This window comes from Pongo abelii, chromosome 1 (genome assembly GCF_028885655.2).
Source record: "Pongo abelii isolate AG06213 chromosome 1, NHGRI_mPonAbe1-v2.0_pri, whole genome shotgun sequence".
Classification (NCBI taxonomy): domain Eukaryota; kingdom Metazoa; phylum Chordata; class Mammalia; order Primates; family Hominidae; genus Pongo; species Pongo abelii.
The window spans coordinates 225,634,612-225,659,571 of record NC_071985.2 but is presented as its reverse complement, the minus strand read 5'-3'; the positions used below and the strand labels follow the sequence as shown (position 1 = coordinate 225,659,571).

The 24,960-nt window shown below is 41.8% G+C and overlaps 1 protein-coding gene and 1 long non-coding RNA gene across 23 annotated transcripts in view; both read right to left on the bottom strand.

Moving 5' to 3' along the window:
• The window catches only part of RERE (arginine-glutamic acid dipeptide repeats), a 466,431-nt gene that overhangs the window by 234,415 nt on the left and 207,056 nt on the right, over positions 1-24,960 (bottom strand). The window contains exon 1 of one of the 22 annotated variants that reach the window (XM_054556971.2): positions 9,237-9,307. The exons of the other annotated variants lie outside the window; for them this stretch is intronic. The gene's annotated coding sequence lies outside the window, so the exon portion shown is untranslated. Of the gene's footprint in view, positions 1-9,236; positions 9,308-24,960 lie in introns of those variants that run through there. 22 annotated transcript variants of the gene reach the window in all.
• LOC129059757 (uncharacterized) lies at positions 11,879-24,954 on the bottom strand. The gene is made up of 3 exons (XR_008525842.2): positions 23,809-24,954; positions 22,765-22,820; positions 11,879-17,494 (listed from the first exon to the last, which is right to left on the bottom strand). It is a non-coding gene; the product is annotated as an uncharacterized LOC129059757 (long non-coding RNA).

Below are 24,960 nucleotides of genomic sequence, written 5' to 3'. Positions count from 1 at the left end.
TCACTTGAACTGGGGAGGCAGAGGTTGCAGTGAGCTGAGATGGTGCCACTACACTCCAGCCTGGGCAACTGAGCAAGACTCTGTCCCAAAAAACAAACAAACAAACAAAAACTACTGACAAGGCCAGGCATGGTGGCTCACACCTGTAATCCCAGAACTTTGGAAGGCTGAGGTGGGCAGATCACCTGAGGTCAGGAGTTCTAGACCAGCCAACATGGTGAAACCTGGTCTCTACTAAAAATACAAAAGTTATTCAGGTATGGTGGTGCATGCCTGTAATCCCAGCTACTTGGGAGGCTGAGGCAGGAGAATCAGTTGAATCTGGGAGGTGGAGGTTGCAGTGAGTCAAGATCAAGCCACTGTACTCCAGCACGGGCAACAGAGTGAGACCCTGTCTCAAAAACAAACAAACCAACACTGCTGACCAAGTAATAGATAAGAACCAAATAATCAGCTTGCTAAATTCCAAGTATTTACTCACATTTTTATTTATTTTTTATGCATTCATTTGGCACCCTATTTATTGAATATCTAACTAAGTGCTAGGTCCTGTGATAGTCACAGAATAAGACAGATTAGGTCTTCTCTCAAATTTATTTTATTGGAGAAAGGCAAACAAGAGTAGGGCCCCCCAGTTCCTCCCACTTTCTTTCTTTGTGCTGAGAAACACAGGGTGCCTTCACAGTTCTGTGACCTGGACAGCTGCAAGTTTTGCCTTGAAGGCTTGAGCCCAAGCTGAGGGCTTAGCCATTCCCAGGCACTGCTGAAATACTGCAAGATCAAATGTGGCAAAACTCACAGAAACTTGTTCTGACCATGAATCGAATTCCTCAAACCCTCATATAAACTCTATAACCTGACTCCCTCCTCATAGACACATCTAGGTAGAACATCTCTTGTATTAATGTCTATCGCAAGTGTGGTACAGCCCTCTGTGTGTAAGTTCCCCTAATAAATGCTTCTTTTGCCCTGCTGTTTAGTGCTTCTTTCTTTGGAATCTTAATCAGCACCACCTCGGGACTAAGTCAGTCCCTTGCAGGAGCACTCCTACCACCACTGCTTTTGGGGTAAATCCATCTGAGAGTTGGCCAGACAGAACAAGTAAACAAATAAACCAACAAGGTAATTTCAGATGATAATCAGTGCCATAAAAACAATAAAGATATTAAAACTGAGCAGTATCTTAGAAAACGACTAAGAAGGAAAAGGGGTGGGGCCTGAATAAAATGGTAAGAAAAACCTCCCAGAATAGGTGCCATTCGAACACCTGACAAAAAGTGAGTCAACCACTCAGGGATACAGAACAAAGCCATCAAATCAAAAAGAGTCCACAATCCACACTCAACAGTACTATGGACCACAGAGAATGTCAGAAATGTTTACAACTGTTTTCTCCCTCAAGAGGCTTAAATTCCATTTGGGGAGGTAAATTAACTCAGGAAACAAATTTTATGAAACTGTAGAGACTTAAGCTGAAGGCCAGAGATGGCCTGAGGACGAATGGAAATGCCGTGCGGCCCACTGGTCATGTTCCCTCAAAGGCCAAGCTAGTGCCTCTGGTATTCTCATTCTGGTACATAGGCTGCTGGAAATAGTATACAAACTATGCCTTTAAGCTTTCCAAATTGGAACCTGAAATTTAAAAAACCTTAATCAGTCCACACTTAGGAAATATGAAGGCTTCCAGGCACACTGTCTATTTGCTGTTCTGGAAAATCTAGTCCTTGAATTGCATTTCCTTCACTTACCTGTGAGCTTCCTTGACTTCTTCCCACTCTTGAAGCCTCCTGGGCCACGCTGATTCACAGCTGCTGCTTCCCTCTGAGACACCACAGGCCTGCTCTCACCCAGAATCCTCTAGCAGTTTCTTTTTCTAGAAACAGCTGAAGAACTGCTGAGTAGAAAGAGTCTGCAAACTATCCCGACTGCACTGTATTATTCCATCAGTGTGTGGAGCAACTGAAAAGTTACTTGGCTATATCAGATGTTAAGAACTAAGCACAAGCTTCCCAAATGTGTGTTCACTATAAAGAGGAAAGCCAGCAGACCTCTTCCAACTGAGACTCTGAAGAGAAGGCTGCAAGAGATTTCTGCAGTGCTGACATCAGATCTACTACATCATGTCCCAGCCTCCACGGGGCAACAAGAAAGTAAAGATCAAACCACCTGAGCTGCCAGACAAGGAACGCCTTTCTCTATAAATAACTTAGTGATGTGAAGAGGCTTTTCTGGGATAAAACAAGTAGAAAAGTTATATACTGTACAAAAAGAATGGTCGAGACAAAGATGGTGTAAAAGCAAGAAAAATCTTGACCCTCCCAGAAGCCACTGGCTGTTTTTGACCGTCCAGTGACAGTGAATGGCAAATGGCCATCAGCACTCTTTTTGCTTTAAAAAAAAAAAAAAAAAAAAAAGCCAATTTATGCCATTAGATGAAAATCCAAGTACCATCACCTATTTTCAATGCAAAATGCAAACTGTCTATATAGCCACCTAATGAACCCTGCCCTAACATGTTCCCACAGTCCAAATCCAGTTAGTGACTAGAAATTATCCGTAGGACGACAACTCCAGGAAGCAGTTGTCTTCCTGGCTAAACCAAGAAGACTTAGGGGTACTAGTTTCTACACCTAGAATCCACTTTTCTCTCCCTTTCATACCTGTCCAAGCCAACTCCAAATTCACTCCAAATTCTCCTCCTTAGCATTACCAGCTGACAGGTTCCATCACGCATGCTTCCTTTGCAGTTCACACTTACTATGCCAAATGCACTGCTTTCTTGTGAAACACATCTAACGTATGTCCTGCCCTTCCCACAGAAATCTGCACATGCTGAGGGTAAGAACTCAGATCCTGTCTTAAAGATGCTGCTACCATTCATTTAATCCCTTCCTCTAAAGGTGCCTACTATAAAATGATACGTAAGCCAAATAAACTTTGGCTTAACACACTGAAAGGAAACAAAAATTTTTATAGAAGGAAAAAACACTGTAATGCTAATGTGAAGTAGTACATTCACAATAAAGACATTTTATAGCACTTCCCCCCCTCAATGAAAAGGAACAAAGAAATACAACTGAAAACATAAACAATTTAACTAAATCACAGGCCATTTCATATTTAGCAACTTGTCTTTAAAACCCTCCCTACTACTTCCACCCTAAATGCATTTACGTGCAAGATATAATAGGCTCCTGCCCTTCCAAACCAGTAAAAGGTACTTTTTTTTTCTTTTCTTTTTTTTTTTTTAAAGACACGGTCTCTGTCTGTCACCCAGGCTGGAGTGCAGTGCTGTAATCTTGGCTCACTGCAGTCTCGACCTCCCCAGGCTCAAGCAATCCTCCTACCTCTTCCTCCCAAGTACCTGGGACTACAGGTGCATACCACCATGTCCGGCTAATTGTTGTACTTTTTTGTAGAGATCGGGTTTCACCACGTTGCCCAAGCTTATCTTAAACTCCTGGGCTCTAGTGATCCACCCGCTTCGGCCTCCCAAAGTGCTGGGATTACAGGCATCAGCCACTACACCCAGCCTAAAAAAAAATCTTTTAAAAGCCATCTTTGGCTGGCGCAGTAGTTCATGCCAGTAATTCCAGCACTTTGGGAGGCCTAAGTGAGAGGAATGCTTGAGGCCAGGAATTCAAGACCAGCCTGGGAAACAGTGAGATCCCATCTCAAAAGGAAAAAGTCATCTTTGCACAGAGTTCTACTTTTACACCCTTATCCTAGGAGAATCAAACTTAATCATATTTGCGTGGAGATAATCCATGTTTGTTTAAGAAAATGAACAGAAATTCAATTCATAAATTTAGTTCTAAATCATTAAAATACAAATACATGTAAAACATGTTGAAACTGTTCTTACCTACAATCACCACGTAATCTCTTCTATCATTCTACTCTGTTTTGGTATTCTTCACATGTTTTTCCACCTGAGATATGCAATAATTCTCCTAATCCCAAGAAATGGCTACAACCTTGGGGTCATTACTACTTAGGAACTGGGCTGTTTGTGGATCTCATTCTGTGCTGAATGGTGTGACTGGTTTCAGACATGTCCAACTGTGGCAGAGAGTGCTTGTTCCCCATTCAACTTCCATTCTCCCCATTTTCCATAATAACAGAGCACCTACATTACTGGAGCACAGTAAACCAAAGTTGTTAGGCAGAGCTACTGGAAAAGCTCTGGAATGGGCCTACAATAGCTTTTGCTGTGTGCCCCTCTGATATGGTTCAGCTGTGTCCCCACGCAAATCTCATCTTCAATTGTAGCTCCCATAATTCCCATGTGTCGTGGGAAAGAGCCAGTGGGAGGTGATTGAATTATGGGGGTGGGTCTTTCCTGTGCTGTTCTTGTGATAGTGAATAAGTCTCATGAGATCTGATAGTTTTATAAAGGGGAGTTCCCCTGCACACGTTCTCTTGCCTGCTGCCATGTAAAACATGACTTTGCTCCTTATTTGCCTCCTTATTTGCCATGATTGTGAGGCCTCCCCAGCCATGTGGAACTGTGAGCCAATTAAACCTCTTTCCTTTATAAATGACCCAGTCTCAAGTATGCCTTTATTAGCAGCATGAGAACAGACTAATACACCCTCCTTCAGCTGCCTGGCTGGGGTGGAGGACCAGTGTCCCCCAATCCACTGCAGAGCAGTGATTTTTACAATGTTAAACGGCTAGAAAAGTTTCTAAGCAGATACTCTCAGCTTCTCTATTCATCTCCTGCTGGACTGGTAGCAAACAGTCCTACTGGTGAGCCACCATTTGAATAGCACTGGTCTAGAGCATGGACTTTAGGGGCTGTAGCTCCAGCCACCATCTGGGACCATGGCGAGACCTTGAGAAGAAAACCATGCACCGGGGCAGACAGGAGGAGACTAGATACCTGAGCTTTAGGTCACTCTACCAACCCTGGGCAGCACACCCCGAAAACACCTCGTTTTATATGAGAACATAGATGTTTATCTTAAACAACTATGATTTGGGGTTATATAATAAACAGCAAATCCTAACAACAACTGATGCTCCTACATTTGTAGACCACTACAAAAATGTCACAGCACTACATTATTGCTTTTTATTCTCACATGAGAATAACCCTATGAAGCATGTAGCATGGGTATTATTTTGATTTGACAACTATGGAAACTAATGTCCTAAAAAGTTAAATAGCTTATCTAAAGTAACACGGCCAGCAAGTATAGACCCACAAACAAAAGCCAGCTAGGTACCCTTTCCAAAACAACTCACCTCTCCATGAAGTGAAATCACCTCATCACGATTGTACATAAAATACGCTGTACATGATCAGAGGTGTGTACTTACAACAAACCACATAAAATGTGTATGCCACTGGGTAGAAAGATATGACAAAAATGTCACAGTCAACTAGTTAATATAAAGTCAGATTTAATGGCTACAGTGAGAATGTGCTGCATTTTACAGTGGTAACAAAGCATCTGTGAAAGTAGATAGAGGCGCAAAAACCACAGACAATTTTTATAGTAATTTAGCCAGCAATATAGCAAGTGAACTATGAGCAAATACTATATATATAGTCTCAACATTTGAGCCTCTACATATAACATATAGTCTCAACTAATACTAGATCTAAATACAGTCTATTAATAAATAATAATGTTTAAGACAGTTTGAATAATAATGTCATGGTTAATAGTAACATACTATCCTTTGGCATAAATAAGACTTCTGAGAATCACTGGCAATCAGATGCGCTCTGAACCATTCTTTTGATGGTAAAGAAGGCTGGCAGAGAGCCATCCCCACTCACTTCCAGGAGGCCCTGATGAGCAAAAGCATATTATTAAAAAGCTGAGAGGGCCAGGCACAGTGGCTCACACCTGTAATCCCAGTGCCTTGGGAGGCCAAGGCAGGAGGATCATTTAAGGCCAGGAGTCTGATACCAGCCTGGGCAACATAGTGAGACTTCATCTCTACAAAACATTACAAAATTAGCCAGGTGTGGTGGCATGTGCTTGTGTGGTCCCAGCTACTCAAAAGGCTGAGGCAGGAGGATCGCTTGAGCCCAGGAGCTTGAGGCTGCAGCGCTCTATGATCACACCACTCATTCCAGCCTAGGTGACAGAGCAAGACCGTGTCAAAAAAAACAAACAAACAAACAAAAAAAACCTGCTGGTTTGGATCTACCATGTTATCTGTGACTGTGGACTAATTTTTCTTTGGATAAATTTTCTTTGCCTATGTGGTTATCAACCATTTTATTTCATCTGAATAAAAAAATGCTAAAGCATTTATTTGTCCATATCCATACTTAACTATTAAATACTAAACAGAAAAGTTATATTTATCATTAAATGCCAATAAAAACTCTTCTGTTGTCCTGAATATTTTGTTACAACATTAAAAAAAGTACACACCCACAAGAAAAATTCGGACAAACTTTAATGTATCTTATTATGTACATATTTTCCTGTCATATTTTCCCTTCAGAAACAAACTAACTGCCAAAGAAAAAAAGATGAAAAAGCATGTTTAAGCAATATTCAATTGCTCCTAGCATTTAAACATGTTATAAAAATCCTTAAAGATCATTAGTGAAAATGAGTTCTTACAATACCTATCCACTAGTACACTATACAAAAAACAATTAATGGAAGGAGGAGTGGTTAGAGGGATGTATTGGTATAGATACAGATATATTAAAAAAAAAAAAAGGATGCATCAACTCAAATAATATAGGAAAGAAGAAATGCAATTCCCACTAACTCTGCAAATGACCCTCAAACCTTACACAGGCACAAGGCTACAATGAAGAAAGCAAGCAAGCTTTGGAGTGACTCCTTCAGGGCACCAATCCCCAAAAGTTTACACCAGCTCAGGCCTCAGCAAACTATAGGCCCACGGGCCATGTCCAGACACCACCTGGACTCTACTGATCCACTAGAAATAAAGTGATCCAGTAAAATAAAGTTTCACTGAAACACGGCCACACAGTCATGCTCATTTGTTTACAAATTGTCTATGGCTAAGTTGAGTAGTTGCCATAGAGAAAATAAAACTGAAAAAACTATCTGGCCCCTAATAGAAAAAGCTTGCTGTCCCTGAGTACAAAAATAACCTGTCAATAGTAAGAATGTTCGGAATCAGCTGGCTGAGCAGCAGCAAAAAACAGGATGGCTCTCCTCTAGAAACTGGTAGGAGCAAGCTTTCTGCCTCATAAACACTTTGGTGTGTATACATATGCAGTCTTAATTCATGAGACATAAGATTTGTCTTTTAAAAAGTTGACCCAAATACAAAACATCTCCAATCGGTTTCTCAGACACAAGTCAGAATATGACATTAAAATCTAGTGAATTGCACTGATATTTTCTCTTACAGACAAACCCAGTTTGTAGGAAAATAAATTACTCTTTCTCTCTCTCTTTTTTTTTTTAATTTAACTAAGACAGGGTCTTGCTCTGTTACCCAGGCTGGGGTGTAGTAGTACAATCATAAGCTCACTATAACCTGGACCTCCTATGCTCAAGCAATTCTCTTGTCTGTGGCCTCCCAAGTAGTTGGGACTATAGCCACAAGCTACCATGCCTGGCTCTTTTTTTTTTTTTCTGGTACAGACAAGGTCTTGCTAAGTTGCCAGGGCTGGTCTCAAACTCCTGGCCTCAAGTGATCCTCCCATCTCCAACTCCCCAAAGTGCTGGGATTATAGATGTGAGCTACCACACCTGGCCAGAAAATAATTTTCTCTAATAAATTAACTGAAAAGATTTACCACACAGTGTGTCTATCTTTGGAAACAGCGCTGACACAAGGTACCTGGTGGTGTTCAAGTACAAACCCCCCTGACCTGCAAGAAATTTCACCTTTAATAATCTTTAAGAAAGGTCAAAAGCATTAACATGACAGATGCCCAGGGCATGAGCCAATAAAGTTAACTGGGTTACCTGTCTCATATGTAGCTGAAAAAGCAAATGCTTAATCATTTAATTTGTACTGATGCTAATTTTTTTTTTTTTTTTTTTTTTTGAGACAGGGACTTCCTTTGTCACCCAGGCCAGAGTGCAGTGGCGTGATCATGGCTCACTGCAGCCTCAACCTCCCAGGTTCAACTGATCCTCTGGCCTCAGCCTCCTAAGCAGCTGGGACTAGAGGTGAGCGCCACCTTGTCCAGCTAATTTTTATATTATTTATAGCGACGGGGTTTTGCCATGTTGCCCAGGCTGGTCTCGAACTCCTGAACTCAAGCGATCCACCCGCTGCCTCAGCCTCCCAAAGTGCCAGGATTACAGGTGTGAGCCACTGTGCCCAGCCCCTGATGCTAATTTTTAAATGAACATTTGAATTCTCAAAGAAATTCGTGTTGCCGCTTGTCAAACCAGGTCACTGAAATGATAACCCATACAATAAACCAATGAGAAGGAAAAAATATATGGGATTGGAAAACAGAATGAAAATCAACATTAAAATTTCATAATTAAAACATGTAGATAGAAAAGAATTTATCTGACAATGTGCCAAGAACCCCCTGTCCTGTGTTTGCTGGGGAGGGAAGAATGTCTGCAGCACAGGCTTTCCCAGTCTGATTCACAGCCCTGTTATATATGAATGTGCACACTCGAGACAAGATCTGATCTAGACAATAGTCAAGTCTCTAAAAGCAAGGGAGCTCAATTAATTTTTTAAATAAACATTTCACTGGATTTTTTTTTTTAAATGATCAATCCTGTTGACAGTTTTTCAGTCCATCTTCTAGAAGAACTCACTATTCAACCAACTGCCTGGTATTCAGCTGTGACTGTGAGGATGGATAACTATATTTCCTTAAGAAACAGCAGGAAGGTATTTCATCCAAGCAGAAAATAAGACCAACAGTTGTCCAGGTCTCAGTGGTTCTGCATTTCTTCCTAAAAGAGAAATATGTCTCTAAACATCTCTTTCCCGCCTCATGGGGTTGGGGGAAGCAATATGCTCAGAAAAATTCTAACTACTCCAGGCAGCTGAATAAAACAAGCTGAAAACCCTAGATGTGTTCTCCACATTACTGTGACAGAATGCAAGTGTGTATTCGAAAGATTTCCTTGCTGGAATTATAAAGTGTACAGCAAGCCAGCCTGCTGTACTGCCACCTCGCTCTTGCTCCCAGACTCCCTCCCATGGACTAAGCAGGAACGAACATACGAGCTGTGAATCTGGTAGGGGAAACAGGAAACAAACAACTAGGAACACACTGGACAGAAGAAAAAACAGTTAACCACCTATGAGACGATGGCGCTGACTCCAGCAGGTGACAGGTGGGACGTGAAGGGCATTTCCGGCCCTCCAGCAGAAGCAACGTCATGGAGCTGGGTGCTGGGTGGGTTGCACCGTTCTGAGGCAGCACGGTTCTCTCCAATGACTCTCACACAGGAACCAGACCTGACTCTGTTTCTTCCAGGACGGTCCTCCGTCACTCCACAGCCTCTCGTGGCAGCTGGACACCCACCAGGGCTGGATTCCACACACAGAAACCACATCCAGTGCTCTGTTACTAGAAGTCGACCATCTGGATTTCAAAGACCTCTGTTTCTTTCTGCCCTTTGTTAAATCAGTCTCCCTTTCCACTCAACCCTCTCCCCTCCATGCCAGAGAAAAAGATTTTCAAATCTGATGAGTTTTTCAGGGAAGCAGAAATGTGAGATTACACTGTTGTTTAGCCTCACCTCATGGTTTTGCTACAGAGATCAACGTCTTCTAACACAGCTTTGCCCATACTCTTCCTGAGGCTGAACCAAAAAATCTTTCATGAACAGTACTGTCTCCACCAGCAGAATGTAAATACACCACAGCACTGACTTCAAAACACTGAAGTAGAGAGTCTTACCTCTCCTTAGACAGAAGGCAGAAGGCTGCAAACATCCCCCAGCAGATTGCAATTGTGCTGTTCCAACTGACAAGCCCAGTAAGCACCGCCCATGAGAGGACCTCCTGCAGAACTTCTCCCAGCCTGGAGGACAGCGGGCAGGGATTACCCTCGGAGGCTCGCCTTCTCTTTGCTCCCTAGCCATCACACTACACTGGGATGAGACACGACGAGCACCCAAATGACACAGTGACTATTTCTTTTGGTCACTGAGGCTCACGAGATGGGCTGTTTTTCTTTTTCAATCGAGGAGCTGAAATCCTACCAGCCACCTAACAATTAACAACCCCAACCCTGTCCACGGTTAAAATCAAAGAAAAAAGCAAGCCCAACATCTTGTATAACTTCCTTCATACAGGAAAAACATCAAGTTCAATGTGTGTTAATCAAGTGTCAGGTCAATGTACCAGGCAAATATATTTGATGTTTGCTAAGGCCAATACTAAACTGTTAAACACAGAGAATATGAGGAAAAACAAGGTTAAAAAAAAGTGTGTAGATGTCCAACCCTCTTTTAATAATTCCAAAAAAAACACAAAGCTACTTAGGCAAAAATAAATCACAAATCTATTCAGGAGCACTGTAAAACGGAAGAGAATTATCCAAAGGGATTCACCGGCTACTGACTAATTTTAATATGAAATGCCTCACAAATCTCCCTGTGCCACTGACAAATCACCAGCTGAGGCAAATCCCAGATAATGAAACACTGTAAGAAGGGCTCTTTTTAATAATTCAGCCCATCAAGGAGTGAGTATTGATTCTTATTTTCAGCAGAAGGAGACAGTGTTATCTCCAGCCTTACAGCTCAGTGACAACATCAGAGAATTTAATCACAGAGCCTTTTCTGCCATGCAATCCTTAAACTGTCACCTAGGATTCCGTGCCATTCCTCATCCATTTGTAGAGAAAATCCTGGTCTCGAAGATGTGTCTGCCTACTTAAACCACAGTAACCATATTATATGGTTGGCTGTGTCCCACCTAAATCTGACTTTGAACTGTAATAATGCCCACGTGCCAAGGACAGGGGCTAGGTGGAGATAAATGGATCACGGGGGTGGTTTCCCTCATACTGTTCTCACGGTAGAAAATATGTCTCAGAAGATCTGATGGTTTCATAAATGGGAGTTTCCCTGCACAAACTCTCTTGTCTGCCACCATTTAAGATGTGCCTTTGCTTCTCCTTTGCCTTCCACCATGATTGTGAGACCTCCCCAGCCACATGGAACTGTGAGAGTCCATTAAACCTCCTTCCTTTATAAATCACCCAGTCTCCGTATGTCTTAATTAGCGGCCTGAGAACAGACTAATATACCATAGCAGCACTTCAAGTCCTACAGATTAAACACATCTATCTGTCAATTACCATTTGCCAGCTGTTTTTCTTTAAGAATTTTTAAACAATTCATCAGATATCTTTGTGCATTTCCAACTTGTTTGTTAACAAATCTGCTCAGTATCTTAAGAGCAGATTGAAAATCATAATAATAGCTGTGCCAATTCTCTGGACATCTGTGGATATTTCTAATATATCCAAGACAATGCCAGTAACAAAAGAAAAAGCCAGGGGGAAGTGATAGTGAAATCAGTCATTATTTCCTTATCCTGACATAGGAAGATCAGAAAGTCCCCCACCTTCCAGAGAAAATTAACCAAATACTAAAGTTAGCAGTAATATTAATTTAAGAGTGTCCCTGCATCTTTAAATACTAAAAAAGTACTCAAAACACAGAAAAAATTACACTGAAAACAAGCCAATACTTTTTTTTTTTTTTGAGACAGAGTCTTGCTGTGTCACCCAGGCTGGAGTGCAGTGGTTCGATCTCGGCTCACTGCAAGCTCTGCCTCCAGGATTCACGCCATTCTCCTGCCTCAGCCTCCCAAGTAGCTAGGACTACAGGCGCCCGCCACCATGCCTGGCTAATTTTTTGTATTTTTAGTAGAGACGGGGTTTCACCGTGTTAGCCAGGATGGTCTCTATCTCCTCACCTCATGATCCGCCTGCCTCGGTCTCCCAAACTTTTTTTTTTTTTTTTTTTGAGACAGTCTTGCTGTGTCAGCCAGGTTGGAGTACAGTGGTGTGATCTCAGCTCACTGCAACCTCCACCTTCTGGGTTCAAGCAGTTCTCCTGCCTCAGCCTCCCAAGTTGCTGGGATTACAAGCGTGCACCACCACGCCCAGCTGTTTTGTATTTTTAGTAGAGACGGGGTTTCACCATGTGGGCCAGGCTGGTTTCAGACTGCTGACCTCAAGTGACCCATCCTCCTCAGCCTCCCAAAGTGCTGGGATTACAGGGATGAGCCACTATGCCCGGCCAAGCCAATACTTTTTCATTCAAGTACAAATCAAACTACATCACTGAGAGAATGTTCCCCAATCCAGTTACACTACCCTACTATCCATTATCACTGTTGCTGTGAATAATTAGTACCCCCTTCCAGGGAGTGGGGGGTACAGACCACGTGACAGTGGGTGTCACTGTGGTGACAGACTGTTTGAGAGTGGGAGGTGGGAGCAATCATTTATGCTGGTAATTTGCCTTAAGATGTTATTCTCAAACATCTTTCCATGATACTTTGGATTGAGGTACCTTAATCCCAACTGCCTTCATGTCCAAGGTACACACACACACACACACACACACACACACACTCTCTCTCTCTCACTCTCTCTCTCTCTCTCTCTTCTATTAGAGAGGACTGAAGGCATTTGACAGCTGCCTTTTTAGGTCCTTCTGCCTTTCCATCCAAACTATCCATCGTTACAAGGCCCTGTGGCAGTGCAGCAGTGTTCTCCATTCTAATCAGGCATCAAGGAGAAACTTCACTGTCTGTAGGCTGCAACCAAGGGCAGCAGCCTCACAACAAAAGCACACCCTTTGTGTGGCAATCACTTACCTGTTGTAAAAGCACAGTATACTTCTCTCTAATAAAAATTCAAAACGCCAAAAATCAGCATTACATAATGGCCAGACATAAAGAAATGAAAAGCAGTCTGGGTGCGGTGGCTCACGCCTGTAATCCCAGCACTTTGGGAGGCCAAGGTGGGTGGATCACGAGGTCAAGAGATCGAGACCATCCTGGCCAACATGGTGAAACCCTGTCTCTACTAAAAATACAAAAAAATCAGCCAGGCGTGGTGGTGTGGTGGTGGGCGCCTGTAGTCCCAGCTACTCGGGAGGCTGAGGCAGGAGAATCACTTGAACCTGGGTGGTGGAGGCTGCAGTGAGCTGAGACTGCGCCACTGCACTCCAGCCTGGTGACAAGAGTGAGACTCCATCTCAAAAAAAAAAAAAAAAAAAATTGAAAAGCAAAACATAATAAAACAGCCTCATGCTATGTTCACTGGAAAATTTATATGCATGTATATGTTTTATAAGTTATAGAAGCCCATAAGAATTCCAATAGTTCAGGAAAAAAAAAAGAAAAAAAAAAACTAAACTTGAGCTATATACTGATGTCTACCTACTAAAATTACTAAAACTATAGCCAGGAATACCCGTTTGGTTCCGTGCCCCTCTCCTTTACAAGGGAGGTAGAAAGCAAGGTAGAGAGACACCCAACAGTCACTTCCTTTTTAAAAAACAAAAACAAAACCAAAAAACTTACACACAGCAGAATTTTCTAGCTAGTATTGGCCAATCTTTCTCCTGACGGTATTAAGTGCTATCCTTTGTGTTAACAGTCCCATGCATTTAATTTATTTGTTTAAAAGAAATCTTTCTTCATCTGATTAAAAAAAAAAAATCAATGTGACTTTTCTGTCTTGTAATTAAAACAAACTATCAATACAATGGATAGGGGGCAATTTCTCAGAGCCAGGAACTGTTCCAGACACTGGGGACAAAAAGGTGAATGAAACACAGCCCCTTCTCTTAATCTAGCTAAGAGGACAGACACATACAGAGGCATGATGTGAGAACGATGCTGGCTGACAGCGCCTCTCAGGCAGAAGCGAGAGATGACTGGAAGTGGGAGGTGGAGAGGAGAGGCTCACTTTTATTTTTGATTTCAATGTATACCTTAATATTTTTAACATTCATTTTTGGAATTACATGTTTTACAACTTCATTAATACAGTTCAGAGGCACAAGATTTTGGCTCGAAGTTTACATATAACTAAGTAGTACTACCATAATTATCACAAGCTGGTAAATAAACAAGATGTACTCAATTTGCCAAGGGCACATTTATGCCAAACAAAGGCAAAGTCACTTCATGGCAAGCTGTATTTACACTGATGGTTTCTGAGTGGCAATAACTGAAAGAAAAGTGACAGGAAAACTGAGTCATTACAAGGAATCCAGCCATCTACACAAGCCAGGCACCAACCCAGCATCCAAGAACACGGACCATAAGGAAGCAGTAACAGTTACATCACAAGTGGCTAGTTATTTCACAATATCATCGCCCAGTCTAATAAATTAATGTTGGTAGTTAGAACTTTATTGGTTTTGTAGTTTGGTTTGAAATTAATTTATAAACTGCCTTTTATAGCTGCATTAGGGATATAAGCACACAAATTATACCTAATTTGTGTATTGGGGAAGGCAGGAAATTAAGTAATATAGAAGAACACAAAAACTATTTTTGAAGTAAACATACTCAAGTTTCAAAAACATGAAAGACCCTGGAACTGCATCAGAAGTTCCACATCCTCAACGTAAGCAATATAAGGAGGAGACCCTGTCTTTACAAAAAATTTTAAAATTAGCAGGGCATGGTGGCCCGTGCCTGTAGTCCCAGCTACTCAGGAGGTTGAGACAGAGAGGCCGAGGCTGCAGTGAGCCCAGAACATGCCACTGTACTCTAGGTGGGGGACAAAGCGAGACCCTGTGTCAAAAAAAAAAAAGAAAAATAAAAAAGAAGAAGAAGTTCTACATCCTGCAAAGGACAAGATCAGATCTGCTTTTACACTGGTTACTGGAGTTGGGGACAAGCCTTCATTTGCTAATGCTGGCCACCCATCAAAATCTTTTGAGAAGTGCTTCAAAGGAGTATGGATTCCTGGGTTTGACTCTGACACAAATGAATCAGTATTCTCATCTTACATGTGAAGACAGTGGGACTCTGAGAGATTGAGTCACCTGATCGTACAACTAGTCAATGTGTAACCAACATGATTCAAACCGATACGATGATTTTAACAGTAAAAACGTGAGGTTTTTTAACTACCTCCATGATCTGGGGGAAGGGTATACTGCAGTTCCCTGAACTACTCTTTCAACTTCTCTGTAAGCTTGAAATTATTTTCAAATAGAAAGTTAAAAACAACAACCAAACAGAATAGATAACAGGCTGAGACGTGTTAAGAGGTAGAGGTGGGATAGGAAATGGAAAAGGATGAGGCAGGGGCCTCTGAAAGGAGGGCAGAGGCAGAGCTCCATCTCCACACAGAGGAGGTCGGGTGGTTTTCAATTTTGTTTTGCTGTGGGGGAAGAGGAGGTACCAGGCAATAGCAAGCTGAGGAGTTTAAAAAAGGGAGGGAGGGAGGAAGGAAGGAAGGGAGGGAGGAAGGAAGGAAAGGAGGGAAGGAGGGAGGAAGGAAGTCCATATATCTGTAAAGTGGGCAATAAAGGAATGATCTTTCTGTATTTCTCTACATTACAAACTCAAACTAACATTTACGAACTTGCCAAAAAAAAACCTGTTTATGTTTATAGAGAAATGCATTCTGAAGTCCAAACAACTGACCACACAATTTCTAAACCCTTCCACTACTACATAAAACACCTGCTTCTGTGCTAAACTGTAAGGCACAGTTTCTGCTTCAAGAAAATCTGTGATGCTTGGAATTGAGGTTTATCTTACTGAAGAAAAATCTCAAGAAAAGTGTTTGCCACCCATACAGCCGATAATTTTTTGTAATCCTAATGGATCAATGGGAAATTGTACCATGAAATCTCTTGTCAGTCAATATAACAATGTCTCCAACTAATTTCAGTCAAGTGAAATCTAGTTATTCCCTTGAAAAACAGGACAAATCAACTCTTTGCCAACTTTTTTCTTTTTTTTCCCGCAAGACGGAGTCTCGCTCTGTCACCCAGGTTGGAGTGCAATGGCATGATCTCACTGCAACCTCCACCTCCCGGGTTCAAGCGATTCTCCTGCCTCAGCCTCCCAAGTAGCTGGGACTACAGGCACATGCCACCATGCCCTGCTAATTTTTTGTATTTTTAGTAGAGACGGGGTTTCATCGTGTCATCCAGGATGGTCTCAATCTCCTGACCTCGTGATCCACCTGCCTCAGCCTCCCAAAGTGCTGGGATTACAGGTGTGAGCCACTGAGCCTGGCCTTCCCAACTTACTTTAAGAGGTAACTAAAGGATGGGCACAGTGGCTCACCCCGTAATCCCAGCGTGATTGGATTGGGAGGCTGAGGCGGGTGGATCACCTGAGGTCGGGAGTTCGAGACCACCCTGGCCAACGTGGTGAAACCCCATCGCTACTAAAAATACAAAAATTAGCCAGGTGTGGTGGCGAGTGACTGTAATCCCAGCTACTTGGGAAGCTGAGGCAGGAGAATCACCTGAATCTGGAAGGCAGGTGATCATGCCAAAATCATGCCACTGCACTCCAACCTGGGCAACAGAGCAAGACCCCATCTCCAAAAAAAAAAAAAAAAACAACAACAAAAAAAACCTAAAAAAAGTGATAATAGATTATCTACATTACTGGCAGCAGAAAACAAATTTAAGTGTTAAATACCAATTTTTTTTTTTTTTTTTTTTTTTTTTTTTTGAGACAGCGTCTCACTCTGTCACCCAGGCTGGAATAAAATGGCATGATTACAGCGCACTACAGCCTCAGTCTCCTGGGCTCAAACAATCCTCCCACCTCAGCCCTAAAAGTAGCAGATAACTTTTGAATTTTTTGTAGAAACAAGGTCTTTCTTTGTTGCCCAGGCTGGTCTCAAACCCCTAGGTTCAAGCAATCCTCCAGTCTTGGCCGCCCAAAGTGCTGAGATTACAGACATGGGTTACCACACCCAGCCAACACCGAAGTTTTACATTACATAGGTGAAGCTAGTATTCAACTATTTTCCACCAATTACCATGTAATATGGTTGAAATTACACGACCTTTCCAACTTCCAGATACAGGTGACAAAGAATATTATATTTTTAATATAATTTCTATTTTCAAGATTTAAAAATTCTATCTACTTTTAACGTCTACCTAGCTGTCACCTCAAAAAATTCAAGACGGATTCTAAATTTTAAAAATTTCCAAATTTATGTTCCAGGAAATTTAAGTGAAAGGGAGAAAAGCTATAACTAAAATTTACTAATGGCTAGGAGTACTAATATACATAGTTTAAAAAGAAATTACCAAGGAATAAATATTTAGGATGCTCCAGAGAAAAATTAAATCTGTAAGCAGTTTCAATCTCCTCATTTTATGAATGTTTTGGTTACTTCAGCTATTAAGTTTTAATCAAGCTAAAAAAGACGCCTTTTTCCTTCCATCATAAGAATGTCAATGGGATGAGGAGAGAAAAGCCAAAAGGTGGGAGGAATACAGTAACAAACTTTACATCAACTAGCATGATGGAAATACACACCCTTCTGTCCTTTTAGACAGCATGTTTCTTGAAAATAGGTTGCTAGTTCCTAAAAAAGAACACAAAAGCTATTTACAGGCTGAAAATCTAAGATTTTCTATTCTCAAATTTTCATTTAGAGAATACATTTTGGGATAAGAGGGAAAAAATACATTCATTTTAAGGGGATGGGCAAAGTACCTGATATGATCTAATCGTAAAACATGAGATCAAAGATAAGAACTGAAAATGCAACTTCCAGGCACCAGGCATAGTAATTTATATAGACTCTAAAAAAGGATTAACTTTAAGTGTATTACTTCAACTTCACTCCAGTCCTTAGAAACATTTAATATCCTTGGGAAAGAGTACCATCTCTTCTTCCATTGAAGGCCTTGATATTTATAGAAGATATTGCTGGCCAGACGCAGTGGCTCACACCTGTAACCCTAACCCTTTCAGAGGCTGAGGCAGGCGAATTCCTTGAGCCCAGGAGTTCAACACCAGCCTGGGCAATGTGGCAAAGCCCCATCTCTAAAAAAATTTAAAAATTAGCTGGGTATGGTGGCAAGCGCCTGTATTCCCGGCTACTCAGGAGGCTGAGGTGGGAGGATCATCTGCGACTGGGAGGTTGAGGCTGCAGTGAGCCATGATCAGGCCACTGCACTTCAGCCTGGGCAACACAGGGAGAGACCCTGTCTCCAAAAAAAAAAAAAAAAGATATTCCCATCAAAAAATACTATGATATCCTCAAAACAAAGTTAGAATAAGTAAAACCACAAGCTTACTTCCACGGCCTGAAATGTCTTTGGCAGTTCTATTGCTAAAAATAAAGCCTAGAAGAAGAAGCCCCACATATTGTTTTATATATATTTCTTGTTTTTTTTTTTTTTGAGACGGAGTCTCGCTCTGTCGTCGAGGCTCCAGTGTAACCTTGAACTTCTGAGTTCAAGTAATCCTCCTGCTCAGCCTCCCGAGTAGCTGGTACTAGAGCCTGGTACTACTACAGCCACACAACACCATATCTGGCTTTTTTTTTTTTTTTTTTGAGATGGAGTCTGGCTCTGTTGCCCAGGCTTGAGTGCAGTGGTGTGATCTCAGCTCACTGGAACCTCTTCCTCCTGAGTTCAAGCGATTCTCCTGCCTCAACCTCCTAAGTAGCTGGAATTACAGGCGCCCACCACCACGCCTGGCTAATTTTTGTATTTTTAGTAGAGACAGGGTTTCGCCATGTTGGCCAGGTTGGCCTCGAACTCCTGACTTCAAGTGATCCACCCACCTCGGCCTCCCAAAGTGCTGGGATTATAGGTGTGAGCCACCACACCCGGCCTAACGTTTTTGTTTTTGTTTTTTTTACTTTCTGTAGAGACAGGGTCTGGTCAGAGACTGGTCTGACCAGTTCAAGCTGGTCTTGAACTCATGGCCTCAAGCACTCCTCTCTCCTTAGCCTCCCAAGGTGCTGGGATTATAGGCATGAGCCACCACACCCAGCTGTTCAGATATTTTTTCAAATAGTACGGAACAAGGGCTGTACCAAGTGGCTTTGTAATCTTAGCACTTTGGGGTACTGACACAGGAGGATCCCTTGAGGCCAGGAGTTCAAGACCAGCCTGGGCAACATAGGGAGACCCTGTCTCTACAAAAATTTAAAAAATTTTTAAATTTTAGGTAGCAGGCACCTATAGTCCTAGCTACATGAGAAGCTGAAAAAGGAGAATCACCTGAGCCCAGGAGGCTGGGGCTGCAGTGAGCCAGAATGGTGCCACTACACCCTTGCCTGGGTGACAGAGTGAGACCCTGTCTGTAAAACCAACAAAAAAAACCCCCAAAACATGAAATACCCCAAGAAAGGCAGGGCTGAAAGTCCTAACAGTGCCTGTAAGTAATAAAGAGCAATGCACTATCCCTGAAAGAAGAAGCAGCAGCTCAATAAAACTTGCAAAGGATCATTAAATCTAATATATGCCTACGGTAACAAAAAGGCATTTAAATTGTAGGCAGTTATAAAAGCATAGGGTTATTGATATTTGTGATCTAAAAATGCGGCTTGATGCCCCTTTTGGAAAAAAGATGATGAATATGATGAAAAGACAGTCTTAAGAATAAATTGGGCACAGTGGCTCACGCCTGAAATCCCAACACTTTGGGAACCCAAGGCAGGAAGATCACTTGAGGTCAGTTTGAGACCAGCCTGGCCAACATGGTGAAACCCTGTCTCTACTAAAAATACAAAAATTAGGCCGGGCATGGTGGCTCATTCCTGTAATCCCAGCACTTTGGGAGGCCGAGGCAGGAGATCACCTGAGGTCAGGAGTTCAAGATCAGCCTGGCCAACATGGTGAAACCCCATCTCTACTAAAAATACAAAAATTAGCCAGGTGTGGTGGCACATGCCTGTAATCTCAGCTACTCGGGAGGCTGAGGCAGGAGAACTGCTTGAACCCAGGAGATGGAGGTTGCAGTGAGTTGAGACCGCATCACTGCTCTTCAGCCTGGGCAACAGAGCAAGACCCTAAATCCCCCCAAAAAAAAAAATTAACTGACAATTAGCTTTTATGGGGAAGCAGACACAACAACTGCTCCAGGTGAAAGGAACAGAGCTGAAAGCAGGCCCAGACGGGTTCTCTGATGCCAGTAGCAGTCAGCCTTGGCATTATAGGTCAGCTGGGTGCTTTCAGAATTTTCTTAATTTGTTACATTATAAGTCGACAACTAGTAATCATCTTTCATTTAGGGTAGCTGGATTAATCCCAACATTTGTATTAGCAATTCTTCTGAAAATCCAGCCATCTTAATATCTTTCACTAAAATCAAATAGAAAAAGCAATGTCTCATGATCTTTATCAATGGTTATTTTTGGCATATTTAATGGGGAAGTATGCCAAAGCAGGGAAGCCACAGTAAATAATGAAAAAGCAATATAGCCTCTATAAACTTCTGCACCACTAAAAAAGCAACCAGATTGGAGTTCTTTCTAAGCAACAAGTAGGTAACAAACTAACACAATCAGCATTTCCAAAAGAGCATTTTATAATAAATTTTCATTTTTAATTCTTCAATGGTACCATAGTATCAAGCATGGAAAGCACTAATGTTAGAAGTGATACTTACTAATGGTAAGTGACTTACTTCAGCAAAAATAACTCTATTAACACTGGTTTGACTGAGTTCAGTCGAGCCTCCCACCTCAGCCTCCTGAGTAGCTGGGACTGCAGACACATGCCACCACACCCAGATAATTTTTCATTTTTTTGCAGAGATGGGATTTCACCATGTTGTCCAGGCCAGTCTTGAACTCCTGAGCTCAAGTGACCCAACCGCCCCAGCCTCCCAAAGTGCTGGGGATTACAGGCGTGAGCCATCATGCCCGGGCTGAGGTGAGGTTTTAAATGACAAACAGCAGAACCTTCACTGTTTTTAATCTTAACTTTTAAATTATTTTCGACACCTAAGCAATCTACTGATTAGCATCCATAGTCAAAAAGTATAGATCCTCTTTCCAGAAAAATGCACATATATAGGAGACTTTGCCAGCAATTTCGGGATGTTCACAGACCCTCTAAAACTCAAGAGACTTTATGGATTTCAGATTAAGAATGACGAGAATTTGGGCCGGGCACAGTGGCTCACGCCTGTAATCCCAGCACTTTGGGAGGCCGAGGCGGGCAGATCACAAGGTCAGCAGTTCGAGACCAGCCTGGCCAAAATGGTGAAACCCTATCTCTACTAAAAATACAAAAATTAGCCAGGCATGGTGGTGGATGCCTGTAATCCCAGCTACTCCAGAGGCTGAGGCAGGAGAGTCGTTCGAACCCGGGAGGCAGAGGTGCAATGAGCCAAAACCGTGCCATTACACTCCAGCCTGGGCGACAGAGCAAGACTCCATCTCAAAAAAATAAAGAAAGAAAGAAAGAATGACCAGAATTTGTATAATTCAAGTCTTATAGGATAATAGACAATGCTTAATGTATGCTTGCTATATGCTAAGTATGGTGCTAAGAAATTTAATGAATTATTTTATTGAATTTTTGCAACAACGCTTTGTCATAGACAGTAGTATTATTATACCCATACTACAAGTGAGAAAACTAAGAGTTAGAAAGGTTAACATATCCTATGTTACCAAGAAACATGTCAAAAGAAAAAAAAGTTCCCTAATGGAAAATGCACAACAAAAATAATGATTTAAAAAAAAAAAAAAAAAACACACACATACACCAGGCGCGGTGGCTCACACCTCTAATCCCAGCACTTTGGGAGGCCTAGGTGGGTGGATCATGAGGTCAGGAGATCAAGATCATACTGGCTAACACAGTGAAACCCCATCTCTACTAAAAATACAAAAGAAATTGCCGGGTGTAGTGGAATGCACCTGTAGTCCCAGCTACTCGGGAAGCTGAGGCAGGAGAATTGCTTGAACCCAGGAGGTGGAGGTTGCAGTGAGCTGAGATCATGCCACTGTACTCCAGCCTCGGTGACAGAGCAAGACTCTGCCTCAAAAAACAACAACAACAAAACATACACAGCCAGGTACAGTGGCTCACGCCTGTAATCCCAACACTTTGGGAAGCCAAGATGAGAGGATCACTTGAGGTCAGGAGTTCAAGACCAGCCTGGCCAATAAGACAAAACACTGTCTCTACTAAAAATACAAAAACTAGCCAGGTGTGGTAGCCCACACCTGTAATCCCAGCTACTCAGGAGGCTGAGGCAGGAGAATCACTTAAACCCAAGAGATGGAGGTTGCAGTGAGCCGAGATCATGCCACTGCACTCCAGCCTGCACAACAGAGTGAGACTCTGTCTCAAAACAAAAACAACAACAACAACAAAACACTACACAAATAAAACAGTTCAAACCACCCCTACAACTGTCCTATTATGTGTGTTAACCACTCAAAAGAGGTCAAACACAAAAAGATATGGCTAAAAGAATTAAGATGCTAACTAATATCCTCACTAGTCCTTGATCTTCTAGTGAGGAAGAGGATGGGTGCAGCCAACATGATTCCTGTCCTCCAGAGCCACACCCTTGACAATGGAGATAAATGTGCATGTATGTCCCCTTGAAAGGTTGTACCTTTCCTGCTTCGGCTAGAGCCTCTGTCATGGTGCCATGTGGTTTCTATGTAAATCAGCTGGCGGGTAGAATCATTTCTGACCAGTTTAGGGAGGTTCTGGGCAATGTTATCTTTGCCTTCCTACCTCCCTCACTACTCCCTCCCCACCACTGAACACAGTACTTTTTACTAGAAAACATCCAAGCTAACAGATTCTCAGTACAAGTAAAAATGTTGCCTCTCCAGCAGATAGAAAAATGAACAGATAAGTTAAAACTTACAAAATTAAATCTGATGTTTATTCCATCATTAGTGTAGAAACACAGATCACATATACCTGAATATGCAAAGAAAGTTAAATTATGATGCAATCAATGCTATCCTATAAAAACTAAATTAACAAAAATAGTCTATTAGGGAAGACATCTGGTGTATCATGGCAAGAAATGTTAATGATATTGTCTGCAACCCTGTAATCAATTTTTTCTCCCAGCAGCTCTCTCATCACACTGTATTAGATCTGTGTGCCTGCAGGATTTATGAGAGCTCCACATATGGGGAAGCTTTGCCAACTGGATCTGATTCAGATCCAGCTCAAATGACTTTGGCAGCACAAAGCATCATTAAAGAACAATCAATACAGTTAGCTTTATGTACCATCATCTTGACTGAAAGATTTATCCTCTCACTACAGAATCTCTTACACCTACATATAATGTACCCAAGTGCTCCACCAGTAATGAACTTATTTAAATCATCAGTAGACACAAATATTTTTATTGCTAAAAAATAAATACTAATCATTAATTCTAATATAAAAAGTTTACCAAAAAATTAATGTTATTATGGGGAAGACTTAAAATCCATTCAGCAAATCCTGTTGAGTATTACAGTAAATAAAAGTATTAATAATAGCATCCACATTGATTAAGAAAATATCAGCCTGAAAGTAAAACCTACTTTTTAGATATATGTGGAAATAAGACATATCGGTAAATAAGACATATTGGCAATTGGTAAAGGCTGAAGCTTTAAAAGTAGGTAGTCACGTTGGGAATCTACTAATTTCTCCCGTAAGACGTCAGTCTTTCTCTGGGAATTAAAATTACACTTTTATCTACACTACACTGGGTTCTGTCTCCCACCGTAAGACAGAGAATTCCAAGGTTTCCATAATGTGAAACCCCCATCCCTTTTTTTGGTATGACCCTTGAGTAATTACATCAGCAAATATGTAAACGTGTTATGCTGTTGCAACAATTACTCCTGATTTGGTTACAATTATCAATATATCATCTCTACTGTCTCGGTCCTCTTCATCTTACCCATGAATGGCGGCCCTAGCCTCCTACTTGGAACTTTCACCATCTTTCCCCGTTCCACACTGCAAACTGCTACAGTCAATCTTCTTAAGCAGTGGTCTGCAAGGTGGCTTGCCTAGAATAAAAAAGCTTACACAAGCTCTCTACTGCCTATTACACAAAATCTTAACTTTGCTAACTTTGAAGATCCTCTATAATCTAGCCCCATTTTATATCTCCACAACCTGCCTCCCAAAATCCACTAACCTGTGCTCTTCAGTGATGTCCTGCGGGTCATCTTCTCACAACTCCCAGACTCGTCAGCCTCACTGCCTGCGTTGCTTATAAGGACAGGCTGCCATGTACACCTGGAAGGCTCCTACACTCTGCCTATCCACTTCTTACTGATGTGTGAAAAACATACCCAGATCCTCAAAACCTACCCACCTTCACAGAACTTCCCCAAGTGCCACAGCCCATCTGGAGCACTTTCTTTTCTTCGCCCCAAGATATTAACATTCTACACTGCAACTGAACAATTCACCGTATATTGACAGTATCTTGCACTGTGTGTGTCTAAGTGTGAGAGAGCTTGCTATCCTCTTGTATTATTTGCTAATTCAGTATGAACTGGGGTGCCACAGTCACTTCTTTACACTGACTTCAATGCTTAACTAAAACCACACTTCTTTCATATTAACCCAGTAGTCATTCAGAATAATAAATACTCGACTTTCAGAAAACATTACCATTAAATCCTCCATTAAGTCCTACCATTAAAGGAAAAAAAAAGAAGACAAGTGTGAACTTTCCTAAAAAGGGAGATGCACTACACGATAATAACCCCTATGGTCACCCACACGGGTCCCTGCGTTTTAAGGGATAAAACACTACAGATACTTAATCCTGCTGCCTCTTACACATCCCTCAGGACCACCACTAGTAACAGAGATGAATAACCAAGGGATAGCTGTTAAGAAGTATAGCTACAGCCCGACCCAAGCCTCTTGAAGTGCTTATTCTGCATCTAGCAATGAAGAAAAGCCTCGCTATTTCTGAGCAATACCCTACAAAATGTCACCCGAGAGGACAACACCCAAAATAGTTTAGATTGGCGGGCCATGAGTCCCAATGAGCCTGGGGAAACGCACATTCCACACTTGAACTCAAACTTAC